Source organism: Buteo buteo, chromosome 14 (genome assembly GCF_964188355.1).
Source record: "Buteo buteo chromosome 14, bButBut1.hap1.1, whole genome shotgun sequence".
NCBI classification, from domain to species: domain Eukaryota; kingdom Metazoa; phylum Chordata; class Aves; order Accipitriformes; family Accipitridae; genus Buteo; species Buteo buteo.
Genome location: NC_134184.1, coordinates 21,502,269 through 21,517,710, shown reverse-complemented (window position 1 = coordinate 21,517,710; position 15,442 = coordinate 21,502,269). Strand labels below are relative to the sequence as shown.

Sequence of the window (15,442 nt, the reverse complement as noted above, 5' to 3'; positions counted from 1 at the left end):
ATCATTTATAGATTAAGTGAAGAACAAGAATAAAGCATATCAGTAAACAAAAACATGCTAGTGATGAAAACAGAGCACTGCTGAACTGTGCAAGAGATTGTGCCAAATTTGAAGAGAAATAGCAGTTTCCATAGTTTCCATGAGAATGAATAATTACAAACTACCTGGGGACTCAAATTTTACTCAACATATGCAAACATGGTGAACATGATCTTCTTGGACACTGGGGAAACGACTTGAAATAAGATGTCACATATTCTTTGAGGTCACTCCTAATACAGCGTTGGGTTAATGTCACTGGCCTTAAAGTTAGCTGTTGAACTATTTAATTGCAAATTCCAAGCTAACCTAAGTTTTCCTATCATGTTCCTGTCCATCAAACCAGTGTAATAGCTATTTTAAGGTTGGCCATGTGTGGGAGATCACTGATGCTGAAAAAATCGCATCACTGAAGTATTTGTCAAATTAATTCTCAAAACAGATTGAAACATAACACAAAACAAAAAGTGCAATTGTACAGTTACAAAGCAATGTCACTTCTTATCTTGGCTAGGGACCAGGGACTATAACTTCTATGCTTGTACAGCTTCTCAGTATACACCAACACATCTCTCCTCCATGCCCACAGCTCCATTCTCCGGTTGTCCGTACTGTGGGCAGATACCGACTTAAGCACTTGGCAGACCAGGACTTGGAGGCACATTCCAAAATTTCCCACTTCCTTTTGACACGATGTTACGCTATCTCAAATGTTGCCAGAGATAAAAGATTCAGTACTCAAATACATGGAAGTTACTATAAGAGAGAGAAACTGGAAGTCAAAAGGACTCTGACTTTGGCTGTAGGTGATATGGGACTCACATACATCGCCTTTCCCAAATATGATTCAACATAATTGCCTCCAGCTTCCCTTAAAGCAACAAAGACATGCTATTTCTCTACCTGCACAACAAAAAATTCCATAAACATCACTAAGAAAAATGGTTGGAAAAAAGGCTCAGATGATTTACACCAGCAAGATACTAGTCAGGCTAGACACTGACTATCCATACTGTCTTGGCGTACGGTCATGAAAGGCTCTACAAGCAGTTTGCTGTAAAATCTGTTGACTACATTGATAGTTATTTTCTAAGCAGCTCCTTAAATCTCTTACTCCATTCCAAAATGCTTGCCCAAAGAAAACAAGAAAAATTACTAAGATATTCCTTCTATTTTTACCTACCATAAAAAGTAAGATCATACTAAGACTTAGGTGATTCCAAAGCTAGCCTTTATTCTTCTCTTGTTACAGAAGAAAAAGTTACTTTTTAGTAACAGCAATTCAAATACCATCATATGAAATGCAGATTTTCCAGTCAAAATTTTAGTGATCCTTTTTTTACATTAAAAATGTGTACCACTGAAGTAGAACCTAAAATCAGCTACCAGCAAAAACTTATCTGAAAAAGTAATACAAAACTGGTATAAAAGAAATTAAAATAAACTTTATAAATAGCAACAATACCTTAAAAAAGACATTATTCTTTGTTTTCTTATAGTTTAAGCTTTTTGCACTTCAAAGGTGTAGCTGCAACCACTTTAGTAACAGCTTCAGCAGTTAAGTTGTCTGCATCCCACAGAAGTGCTAGCAGACAGGATTGTCTGAATAATCTTTAATCAATTTAAGTAGAAAACCTTCCAAAACACCTCTACTGGTCTTTTAAATTAAGATGGCTGGCTGTGTACTGCAGCACTAAGAATCACAGAAATTCCTAAAGGTGAAAGTAGCAACTCTCAACATGTGCATGGTTAAAAAAAAGCAAAAAATAAAATATTTGGGGGGGGGGGGAAGAGAGAGAGGAGAGAGAGAAGAGTAAGGTTGTTTTTACTGCAGCAATGATTTGGAAGGCTGTGACATGCATGAAAATCGAAATAGTTGCTCTAATGCAAGCCAAGGATTGATCTTCTATAGCAAACAATAGGAATTTTGAGAAGCTGGCATTTACATGATTAAAACACACCAAAAATTCAAAATTACAAATCCAGCTCCAGTTTTCAAATCCTTGTCTAACTTTAGGGAATCTTTATATCAGCATGCGCCAAAAAGTATTTCACTGCCTTTAGCTGAGTAACTAAGTGATCTGTGCAAGGTAAACAGTTTGCCTTTGGAGTTGTTCCTCGTTTCCAATTAGCTTGAAGTTGTTTGTGCAATTTGGCCTTGCCAACAGATAGCTACTGGACATGTCCTGAATTCTGAGTTAATATGAAATTCATCGCTTGCAAATACTATCTGTATGTATAGGATCACTATCATTTTATGAATATTTACCTTTTAAATAAAGTTTTTACCTATTTTACATATTTATCCATTTCTCTCAGCATCAGCCTGAGTTATATCAGGGAGCTAAGTCCAACAGCCAGCTGGACTAGATTATCGTTGTGGGTCCCCTCCAACTGAACTATTCTATTCTATAATACTTATTTTAAAATAATAGTAGCATTAATAATCATTACTGCAAACACAGCAGTAATAATGTTGATCACTGAGCATACAGAATAGGTGCTTGTCATACAAGATCATCAAACTCCAATTTTGCACGCACCAAGACTTAGAAATTGAAGCATATACATATGCTATTGCCAAATAGGATGAAAGATCTTAGAAAGTTTAGGTCTGGCATTTTTATTTGACTCTCAGACTAATAGCCAGAAATTATATAATAATCCAAATCCTACTTCAGGGTACTTCCAATAGTTAAAGTCACTGAAAGCACTTTTGTTCACACTGTACATTATAGGCAAAAAAATCACGTTGTAAATGAAATGTTTGTTTGCAGGCTATGCTGGAAGCCAAAGTGGGGTTTGTACCTTAAAAGGTAAAGAAAATACATTTTTACGGTAAAAGGTATGTGTCTTGGTACAAAACTGCATTTTTAAAAACATCTTTCCAGATGCTGTCAGATCCTGAAAGTGTCCAAGCTACATAGCTGTGGCAGAACCTTCATTTTACAGATCATTAGTTATTGCCAGATCCTACCCCAATATTTGATTATTTAGGGACTTACTTGCTAGGTTTTGGGAGAACATACTAGAATTTTGCTTTTCTCTTACTCATCACTAAGCTGCCTGAACAGTCATTTAGTGACAATATGCACTGAGACTGAAATACAATGCGCTATTTTATATCAAGTCCTGTGAAGACAAACTTGAGATCCAAGGATAATACTGTTGTTCTGAAAGTACAACATCGTTGTTGATTGTGCTGTTAGATGTTTATTTTCTTCACCAGATTTTAGAGATTGAATCACTCACTGGATGAAACAGCACATGAGTTTCATAGTAAGGAGAGCTATAAAAATAGTCTAAGCTAGAATTTGAATGTAAGGCATTAAAAATGTATATGTTGTTCTATATAATGCAAATACACATTAATCTTAGTGAGTACTATCCTTTTATGTGTAAAAACCAAACTGATCAATGGGATAAAAATGGAAAAATGTTTTTGACTTTGGAAAAGGAAGAAAAAAAAAAAATTAAGATTTGTCCTCATCCTGATGCAAGAATAAAGCTCTCTATTTAAAAAAACCATAATAATGATTCCTACTTGTATTACGCTTAAACAGACTATATTTTTCCTTTGTTTCACAACAGTAAAGAAGGACTAATTCTTACTTTTAATATTCTCATTTGACTAAATTAGAGGATTAACTGAAAAACCCAGATAAGATACAGCTAGTTCAATTTGTTCAATAGAAACATATTTAAAAAAAAAAAAACCTCTCATAAATCTTAATAGTGAAATATATAAGGAAGAAAAAAGTAAGAATGTCTTTTACTTCGCAGATGTGAAATTAATTACAGAGATAAGTGAGTTACCAAGGCTTATTCAAAATCTTTAAAGAAGTTAGAGACTGAACACCAGATCTCAGCCCAGTCCTTTATCAGCATATCATTTTTGTTAGTGGCACAACATCAGATCTATTATACAATTAAAAATACACATACTTACAGCCTCCTCTAAATACACAACCTAGTCTATTGGGAAAACAAACAAACGAACAATCCACAGGTAAATATCAGGAGAAAGAAGAATCATTTTTCTGTATAAATCATGAACGTATAATCTTTCTTCTCTCCAGAAATTTGCAGGCTATCAACAAAATTTTGTGACCACAGAACCGGACATGGACATTCTTACAAATGAAGTACTACTGAAGAAATCCTACTTGCTTATTCAAAATACTGGATATAAGCTCTCACAGAGCTTATGGGATGCATTTTAGACACACAGATGGAATCTAGGGGATTAAACACAAAACTTATGCTGGCATTGGGGTTACAGCAAGGAAGTACTACTCTGGGCAGAAGTATACCCATTCATAAAGGATAAGGCTCATAAAGGATGGCAAGGCATCTTTCTCACTCAGAGATATGGGAGCTTGAGGCGTATTTAACTCCGTATCGCATTAGCAAAATGCGGCTCTTTTACTGATCCTCATCAGTGGACACACATCCCCTCGGTTGTCCATGACAGGCCTTTTGCTTTCAGCATTACTGTGCATTCGATCTCAATTTCATAATGGATAACAAAAGATCATGCTAAAATAAGCAAACAAGGTCAGCAATGGCTTTTATTTGAGTCCTTCTATGTGTATACATTGCCTAAGCCCGCCAGCTGTATCGCAGCAGGATTTGCTTCCAGATGGATCAAGGGCAAGAGTATCAGTTGCACTCTGGGATCCCTGTCGATTGGGATCAAATCCATAGGTCAAGGAAAAGAAATCTTGGCTGTTCAGAGGCATCTGAGGGGAGTTTGCTGTTCCCAAGGGAACTCTGTCTAGCAAGCTATAGCAAGCAAAGCCTGGTGAAGTATTATGGTTCAGCTACAGTTAAGTTCTCTTTTCAGGTGAAAACACAGTAAAAACAAACCCCAAATCCAAACATAAAAATGTCTCACACAGCTAACACTGGCCCTGCATTCAGAAACAGTTTCACCCTGCTCTTCTGCAGCGTTTCAATTGGCATGATCCCTTGCTGTGGGACAGCCGATGCTTGGTGCAGGAACTCCTGAATAGGTTTCATCCTTTGAAAGAGGTTCTGCATCCATTTTCAATCACAGGAATTCAGTGTATGACAAGGGCAAAATGATTAAGAAATTATAGTATGTCTGCTTTCTAACTGCTACTCCAAAACATGAGGAAAAAAGCTGTAAATTTGAACTTGAATCTTCCACATGGAAGCATGCTGCTTTATCACCAAATCACTAGTTTAGTTTCCCTTTTAATGAATTCACTTCTGAGACTCTGAGAATAAAGCTACACATATCGAACACACTGTTCTCCCTTTATTAAGCAAAAAATATCTTGCTTCAGTCTTAATTGCATTTTCCTCAAACAGCAGGAAGTAGTAACTCTAACCAAAGGAAATCCAAATATTCTTTAACCCCAAAATTAAGAGGTTCAAAATCCAGGCAAGACATTTTAGTGTTGATTGGTGATCTACTGCAACGGCAACCACAAACTGCCTTCACAAAGACGTAGGAAAAACAATATCCAAATTAATATACAGCAGTTAAAATACATCTGAAGAATACTAAACTGAATTAAAATAAAGCACTAGGAAAAAAACTATTTGTTTATCCACTTCAGGCCTTTTTAAATCAAACTTGTTCTTATTATGAAGAGGAATGCTTTCTAACATAAACCCATGCAGTACATTCATTGGTACAATAGTACAGGTAAAGCATTAGAAATTAGTAGAAAGGAATTTTCTTCCTAAGAGGAACACGATAGCATACAGATTTACATCTTAAGAATGGGCATGTCTTTGTTCTGAGGGAGAATGAAGCTGAAGGGAAAAACAAACAACACAAAGCCATCCCTCCCAAAAGGAAACAAAAACCGAAACAAAGCCCCCACAAACCCTGCACAGCTCTCAGTCCATTTTGAGGTGCAAATCCCCAGGAGACATATTACCACTGTGGTGTAAACTATACCACAGTCGCTACCACTCACATTTTTACATAGTAGTATATCCATTATATCAGCCCATTAAGGACTGCCCCATCTAGCAGATGCTGAGTAAACACTTCAGCAAATAGCTCCCACCATGCTGCCCGTGGCTGCATTGCTAGCAAAAGCAAAGCTGGCTCAATTCAAGCTAATTGGGAATGTCTACTTAAGCTCCAGTATCACCACAGAGGCAGCCCACCACAGTACACAGTTGCTAGACAAACACTAAGTGGACAGGCAGATCTGGGATCCGACCCGGTTAGCAGAGAAAAGGAGTGAATACTACCTTGACTCTGAAAAGGACAGTCACAGCAGGAGATCCAGGTACCTAACACTGACATCCGATTTCCCAGCTAATCCCTGAAAGCCACAAGTTTTGCGGTCAACATTTTCCACCACTACCTGTGTGGAAGCTGCTCACAAATAAAAAACGTAGGTTGGAAAAGCCTACACTTAATTTCCATGACTGTTTGAAGCATCCCGTCTCCTCCCATGCCCACCTGCTCTCATGAGCGCTGCTAAAAGGAACAGTAGTGGAGGACTATAGTCCTCTCACTGAAAAGGTAAATGATGGATTATTCAAGTTAGGTAGCACAAGCTTACATGACTAAACAGCTATAAGATGATTTTTCTCTGCTTATTTGAAGGAATATGTGCTTTAAAGATTCTGCCAGACTATGCAGCACTGTAAAAATGAATTAAGTTTCATGGAAGCCAATGAATGTCCCATTTACTTAGAAAATTCAGTTTCTACCACCTTCCTGGAACATTTTCATCTTGAGATGCCAAAGTGTGGAGAACCCAGTCACACCATGGACTCAGGCGGTGATGAGAGACAGTGTCAGTACACATCCTGTAACAGATGGCTTCTGACTGCTTAAAAAAAATAAGCAAGTAGGTGCTTCTATAGCTGTTTATCTTCTTTTCTCTCTCAGGCCTCATAGATGTAAAAGCAGCAGCAGAAGTGGCAAGATGTCATCACTGTTTCAACACCATGTAGAGGGAAAGCAGAAAATACAACTTTTTGGTATACTCATCAGTTTGAATGAAAAGCTGCACATTATTTATGAGACATGAGAGAAACAATCCATTGTACTGAACAACGATAGTCAATCCTAGATATAAATTCTCCGCTGGTCGATAACCACTATACCCATTCCCTTAGCCATGAAAATGACCTGACAGAGCCATAAATTCACACATTGTCCATTTTTCACAGACAAGCTCCCCCCCTCCCCCCCGATGGTCTGCAGTGTACCAGCCATGACATCGGTGTAAACATTTACTCATTTATTATTTTATGTTGACTGCTTTTCAGCTTCCTGACAAAGGACAGGCAAGTAACAATGGCGATATAACCTGGGCCAGGTTCAAGACCCAAGCACAGGCTGAATATAGGTTTCACAGATGGCACAGTGTGCTGCTAGCACTTCCTACCCCACCAGTACACAGGAACACACTAAACAGGGATTTTCTTTAACTCAAAAACTTCCATAAACCCATAAGGTTTCAAAATATGCACGCACAAAACAAATTCTCTACCTACAAGTTTCTATGGAGAACCAAACAGAAAACTCAGTCTAGACTTATTGAAAATCTTAATAATGCCTGGCATTGACCCAAAATCTTTCCAAAGAGCCTGACTGATAATTAGTACATTTTCAATTATTTGCCCCTTTTGGGGCCAGTGTTCTAATGGGTTTTAGTCCTAGCAAATCAGTGCTAGGATTTGTTCTGTGCATTAACATGCACGGAGTGTTAAGCTACTTATTTGTAATGATACTGTTCCTGTAGGAAAGCCTGCCTTGATTGTTAATGATACTTGAGGCTCTTAATCTTAAAACAGAGGGGGAGAGAAACTGCAGGGTGTGGCATAGTCTGCTACACAGCTTGTCATTTACTGAAAATAAAAACCTCACTTAATTCCATTGATAGCACTCAGAATATTGTAATAGGCATTTAATTTCCTGAACAAACTGTGTTTTAAGAAGTTGGCGCAATCTCCTAAATTACACTATTTTCATTGTTTATATTTGTTGTTGTTATTTTTTAAGCTAGGACCTATTCAAAAGTCATTTATTCGAAAAGAATAATTTGAAGAAATTTGCCTTTACCTTCCACTACTCTCACATCAATTTTTTTTTTAAATTAGCAGCACAAATAAAAAAGAACAGTAGTATCATACTCCTCTTCCAGATTAAACCTTAAAGACTGCTGTATGATCAGTATTACTACACTGCTGCCTAACAGTATATACTGTTGATACACTAATTGGTTTATTGACTACTTTAAAGTTTTACAACTTTTCATTCAGCCCAATGTGCCCTTGTTGTGAACTCACCCAAAGAATTACCAGGTTCAATAACCTAAATTATATTCATTAATAATATAGTAGATATATGTAATAAAAAAGAAAAAGAACACAAGTATTACCTACCTTCACACAAGTAGTCCTACTGACATCAGTAAGACTGATTTTACAGAGCAAAAAACTGCCCCGACAATCAAGACTTTGAATATCCAAAATAAGATGTGTATATGCACAACAGACTTCTAAGCATCACAAACTGTAATAAAAGTAAACTGGAAGAACAAGACCTGTAATGCTTATTGACATGTAGCTATGGTTGAAAATGTTATGACATCCAGAAAAAAAAAAGCATGAAATCTAGGCTGACTGGTAAAGTATCATAAAATAATGTTATGCCAGATTGCCCTGATGCTGTCAACCTTTTAAAAATTTCATTCCAATCTTCCCAAAATATTTTGAAAACATAAACTGCAAAAAAAAAAAAAAAAAAAAAAAGTTCTGTCTTACCTATTCAGTTCAGAATTCAAAATGAAAGCCAATTTGAGAAATTCTCTGTGAAAAATAAATTTCGAGTTTGTTACAATTCTGTTACGGAGCTAAGGCTGCACAGAGATTGCAAGAAAGGTTCTGGATCCCTTGTAAGTAGCAAGCAGTTTAACATAGACACACACACCCCATAAGAGACATCTGTGGGACCTGAGCTTAGCTCTTCCCTGGGAAGCACTATCTTTACCTTCTAGAGACAAAATGTCAGTTAATATACAAAGTGTTATGTCACAAGAGAAGTAATTTGATGTTTGTAAATAGACACATGTATTTATAGACATACATATATAAAAGGGAGTACTGTTGACTAAACCACAAAGTAGTAGAAAAGCCTCAAAGCATAACAAAAAGATGTGAACTCAGCTGATAGTGCAAAAGATAAAAAGGACAGGATTCAGTATTGAAATAAGACACTGAAAGGAGGTCAAGCGACTTAGTGAATCAGCTCCTGACCTCTTATCAAACTCAGACCTAACCATAGCAAATGAAAATTGCTGTTTGTAGATGGCTGGAAAAGGCTTTAAGCCTCAAACCCATTCTGGACTTAATATACTGTGCACAAAAACTGGAAAACATATTATCATCCCCTAGCCAACTCCCTGAATTGTCTAGCTGCAAATTATAGAAAATCATCCTGCATTTTCATTCGCATTAATTGCCAGTCTATATCTAAATGAAGATATAATTACATTTGTAATAAAATACATAAAATCCACTCTTAATTTAGTGCTTCAGGAATCATGTACATACCTAAGGTAAATAACCCTGTTACTTCAAATACCTCTCAAAGAGTAGCCTGCCCTTATGAACTGACTGGAGTGCACAGGGAGGTAGAAAGAGTTTGGTATTTTCTGTTCTGTTTCAGTCTTAAAAAGGTCAGTTCCAGTGAGAGAATAACTCTGAGAAAATTTCCCTAAATCCAGCATTTATGGAAAGAGAAAAGACAGACATCCACGTGCATGCTGACTCTACAGTCCTATTCTTAGAATATTCATCTATGCATACACTGCAATACGTTAAGGTTTCGTCAGAAGCACTTTTGGACCCAGCAACTCACCTGTAGCCGTCATCCTACGTATTTCGTTACTGAGTGGCTATACAGTCACTGTTCCCAAAGTGCATTATATAACTTCAAAACTGTTGCATGTATGCTGTCAAAATACCTGAATGTCACATGCTGAAAGCACCTTCCAACTTATCATGCTTGTTATTGTGGTTGTCAGGCATGGCTGGTTGCTCCCGATTAACTCATGCACTGTATATAGCACCAAACTGGCTAACACGGGATTTGGATTTTTGAGGATAAATGCCAAGATAATACCCTGACACTATCCCATTGTGTCAGGTGCATATCCATTTATGAAAGAAAAAATCCTTCAGTGGTTAGTTCCCTGGGGGAAACATCCAATCCCCCAAAACACTGGCACTGGCAGTAAGTCTGGCCCCATTCTCCACCTATGTCATGTTAAGGAAGTGTCATGGTTTAAACTGAGCTGGCAACTAAGCACCACACAGCCTCTTGCTCACTCCTCCCCCAGAGTGGGATGGGGGAGACAATCGGAAAAAAAAAGTAAAACTTGTGGGTTGAGATAAAGACAGTTTAATACAACAGAAAAGGAAGGGGAAATAATAATAATAATGATAATAATAGAATATACAAAACAAGTGATGCACAATACAATTGCTCACCAACTGCTGACTGATGCCCAGCCAATCCCTGAGCCGTGATGCCCCATGGCCAACTCCCCCCAGTTTATATACTGGGCATGACGTCACATGGTCTGGAATACCCCGTTGGCCAGTTTGGGTCAGCTGTCCTGGCTGTGTCCCCTCCCAGCTTCTTGTGCCCCTCCAGCCTTCTCGCTGGCTGGGCATGAAAAGCTGAAGAATCCTGGACTTAACACTACTTAGCAACAACTAAAACACCAGTGTGTTATCAACATTCTTCTCATCCGAAATCCAAAACACAGCACTATACCATCTACTGGGAAGAAAATTAACTTTATTCCTGCCGAAACCAGGACAAGAAAGAAAGTCACCAGATGTGGTGGCTGGTATCTTGGTAATCAACTATCAGACTCAGTTATCCATACTGCTTGTAATCAGCCTAAAAGTTCCTGAGGCTTCACCATCTGGAATTTTTTGCATAGCATCTCTTAGCAAGTTACTTTTTTTTTTACTATGACTAGGCTTCAGTCAGCAACAGTTTGCAAGTAAGCCTGCCCATTCCTTTTCCTTCAGGTGAGCTCTACAAGCAATGCAAAATATGACTTTTCTTTTTTTTTTTTTTTTAGTGAGCTGTATTAGAAAGTAAGTTGGAAAAACAAATACATTAACATGGAAAAAACTCAGAATGTAACAAATAAGAAAAGACTATAAGGAAATCTCTCTCTTGCCTGCTGTGCCTCTTTCTCATGCTTTCCTCTCAGATCAGCTGTCTTTCAGTAGCTCGGACATTGCAGAAACTCCATAGAAGTGACTTTCCCTTAGGGAAGAAAACAAACAGGAAAAAAACAAGAGCAACCTTTCCCTCCTACAACTTGGCTGCACCTCACCTCCTTGCCCTGCCCAGCTGTTTTGGATTTGTGTGGCAGGGCTTCGGTAGCGGGGTAGGATCTGCAGGGCCGGCTGCTGCTGGAAGCTGCTGGAAGCTTCCCCGGCTGGGAGCCGGACCCGCCTCTGGGAGAACAGATTCCAGAGGGGAAACCTGCCGGGAGTCGGGGGATGGGGATGGGAGAGGAACCCCTGTGCAGATCCCGAGGGCAGGGAGGAAGGAGGGGATGCCCCTGCAGCCCGTGGGGAGACCAGGCGGCAGGCTGTGCCCCCCCAGCCCACGGAGGGGAGTGGGGGAGCGGAGGCCCCCCAAGATGGCCGCCGCTCTGTGGGAAAGCCCGTGCTGGGGCAGTCTGTGACTGAAGATCAGCCCGTGGAAAGGACCCGCGCCAGGGGAGTTTGTGAGGAACTGCAGCCCGCGGGAAGGACTCACGGTGGAGCAGTTCGTGGAGGACGGTCTCCCGCGGCGGAGCAGGGGAGGAGTGCGGGGTCCTCCTCCCCCTGAGGAGGAAGGAGCGGCAGAGACACGGTGTGACGGACTGACCCCAACCCCCATTCCCCGTCCCCCTGCGCCACTCGGAGGCGGGAGGTGGAGAGAACTGGGATGGGGGTGGGCCGGGAGGAGGGAGGGCTGGGGGAAGGTGTGATCGGGTGTGGGTTTACTTCCCATTATCCTTGTTTTGATTCGTAGCAAATTAAATTGACTTTGTTTCTTCCCCAAGTTGAGTCTCTCTTTTGCCTGTGACCATAAGTGGTGAGTGATCCCTCTCTGTCCTTGTCTCGACCCATGAGCTTTTCTTTATATTTTCTCCTCATCCCACCATGGCCGGGGCGGAGGAGTGAGCGAGCAGCCTGGTGGTGCTTTGTCACCGGCTGGGCTGGAACCACGACAGCAGCAGACTCCAGGTCTGTGCGGTGCGGCAAGTCCCATCCTTAGTTTTCACTCCCCTCTCCTGTCCGATGTCCTGCTGCTCCCAGCAAAGGGGTAAACACTCTCTTTGCAGATACTTGCCTGAGCCAAAGTGTGGAGGCGAGATCAATGCAAAACAAGAGTCTGTTTCTCAACTGCTCAGTTGCTATCTTTCTAAGGAGACATACTATGGTCAACTGCAACAAGTAAAATAGAAATACTCTATTATAAGGACTTTTTTTCATGTTTATTCCATCTAAGGACTCTTCCAGACTTTTGCTTTTCACATCACCATTCACTGCAGTGACTCCATCATATAACTTGTTCTAAATCTCCAACTAAATATGGTATTAAATTCACAGATCTGCAAGATTACATTCTATTAAGTTGTGGAGTCAATGAATTTTTTTTGTTGTTGTTATCTTAATTTAATTCTTAAAGGGTTTTGACTTGTTCGTCTGTTTTTCTCGGATGTCCTTAAGTGCATTTGTAGCACCAGTTTTGTACTGGCTAATTAAATATTTTTTTAATATTGATAATGACAAAGCAACTGGACCAAGCAGCTAAGATTTTCCATACATATGTGAATTGTGCTGTTCTAAATAAATTGGTGGTATCTATAGTATCAAAAACTCTACCATACACAAAGTACAACAGACCCGTTTCAGCTGTTGGCTCGCACAGTATAAACCACAGACAGAAGTACATCCACAGACACAGTCTTGCTGCTGGGTACTAGCCAGGGGAATTGAAGACAGTTTGTACATCACCCTGCAAACCAGGGCAGCTTCACATTAGTGCAATGTACTACAAAAAGGGAGTTTTGGTCTACAATAATGAGTGTATTCATATATCTATGTAATAGTCAAGTTTACCAATTTAATGTCATTTTCCTTGGTGTAGTCAATTTTGTTCAATTAACCAGTTTAATTGCATAGTATAAGCCTGAAAAGTGCCTTTTATTGGGCAATATCCTAAAATAACTCTTGGGTGGTGGTGTTCCTGCTGATTTAACATATACCATTTTCCATTAGTTAAATACTATATCTAGCGAACAGATCCAAAATTTACACTTCATTATCCAAGTTGTACTTTCATACCTGCGAGCCCTTTAAGAAACAATGCAATTCATTCCCCAATGAATTTTTTCTAGTAATGAATGCAACTGTCTGATAATGGCAATGGTGCTTTATAAAATTAGCCCATATACCTCTGAAGCTCCTTCACACCGCCACTTTCCTAAATACTTAGATGAGTTTAGTTGCTCTGCTGCACCCTCCTCAGGAATACCAAGCCAGTGAACATGTGCACTACTACCGATCATCCGAATATGTATGTTTCTCCTGCATGTGACAGTGTCCTGTCTCAAACTGTTGATTTAGCAGTTACTGCTATGAACTTCTTCATGACCTGAATTCCCTGGCCTGTTATTAAAAAAAAAACCACACAAAAAAAAAAACCCCAAAACCCAAAAAACAACCACAGCAACAACAAAACCAACAACACCTTCCCTTTCTAAAAAAAAAAAACCAAAAAACCAAACCCAACCAAAATTCACCAAACGTGAAGATATTTTAACCTGTTTATCATAGGGATGCTGTCTTTAATGTCAGTATACTTTAGCTCCAAAGTTCAAACAGCTGATAACTATTCATCTGCAGGACACCCAGTGTTTTCCTAGGAGGAGTAAATACAGTTTTCCAGCAAACACCTCACAGAAATCTTTTGTTACTGTTGTTGTTTCAAAACTATTTAGTTGAATAACTAAAGCAGCTCTCATTCACAATACGCTGTATTTGATGAGGAAAATAAGAACACAGGGTTTTGGAAAGACAACAAGCTTGATAACTTTTATTAGTCTCTCATAACAGTCAATTTCTCTATACATTGCCTTGCAAAGATTTGATGGTACCTTAACTGAATTTGATAAACATCAGGAAAAGAGACCCCAGAGGCTCTCAAAGCTAGCCAGGAAAAAAAAAAAAAAATACGTCTAGAAATATCATAAAACATTTCTCAGCAAAATGTTCGTTTTCATTCTTCTCTGGAGATAGGGAAACTTTGATAAATTCAGATAAAACAGATTGAGCTTAGGGAATGAACACCAAATGCTTATCCATGCTATCTTCCCTATCAGTTATCAGGAACTGCATTTTGGAAGATTAAAAAAGCCCTCATTTCTCTCCTTCTCTCACATCTCCCCCCCTACCCGCGCATGACATCGTCACATATGCACTCCTCTAGTAACTGTCTGAAGCAAGTAAAAATCTCTAGCTAAAACCAGCAACACACAATTTCAAATGTTTTTGGAGCTGGAGTTACGCTTCATTACGGATCAAAAATTTTCAGAGTTTATTCAGAACTGCTGCATAAAAAGCTGATGTTCACCTGAAGTGTAATCCTATTCTGTAAATTACATTCATAAACAGCATAGAACACCTTTGCATTTTCAGTATGCCACAGGATTCACTACCAAATCTTCTGAATTTACAAGTCAGTAGTCTTTCAATCTATCTGGTCCTTGCAGACTCAGCATGCTACTTGTAAGCCAAGCTGTTGTCCTTCTGGCTTCAGACATTGCTGCCAGCACTAAAGATTTGGCAGACAAAATTCTTCGCTCAGTAGACACAGTACAGTGGACTGGGGTGTGCTGGACATTCCCAGATTAACAGATACTTCAGATAGTACATTAAGTGCAGCTCCATGCTGCAGTACAAAGCAGCATCAAGTCAATTTACTAGCTGTAGTGCATTCATACTTTGTTCCTCAATGCTACCAGTTCTAGCTACATAGGCAGTGTGTCTAGGTCCTGCAGCCTTTACAAAAATATACTCTGAAAACGGAGAACATTATTAACATCCTGAAAGATGAATGCACTAGAAGACCATCAACTGTTCTTCCACAACTCCCCCAGCTTTACAGGGTTACCAATAGCATTAACAAAAAAACCCAAACCCCCAATCACCACCCCCAAAACCACACCAGCAAAGAAAAAAAAAAAAAAACACAACACCCCCCCTTCTAATATATAATTTTCTTTCTTCAAATGAAAGATGCAAAAGTGATCATAAACGAAACCAGAGGGCAGCATGTGATAAAAGTTCCATTCAATCTGTTTTTCAGAGTAAAGCT

General features: G+C 39.2%; 1 protein-coding gene across 1 annotated transcript in view; it reads right to left on the bottom strand.

The window, feature by feature from the left end:
* The window catches only part of PCDH9 (protocadherin 9), a 685,647-nt gene that overhangs the window by 475,046 nt on the left and 195,159 nt on the right, over nt 1-15,442 (bottom strand). The window lies entirely within an intron of this gene.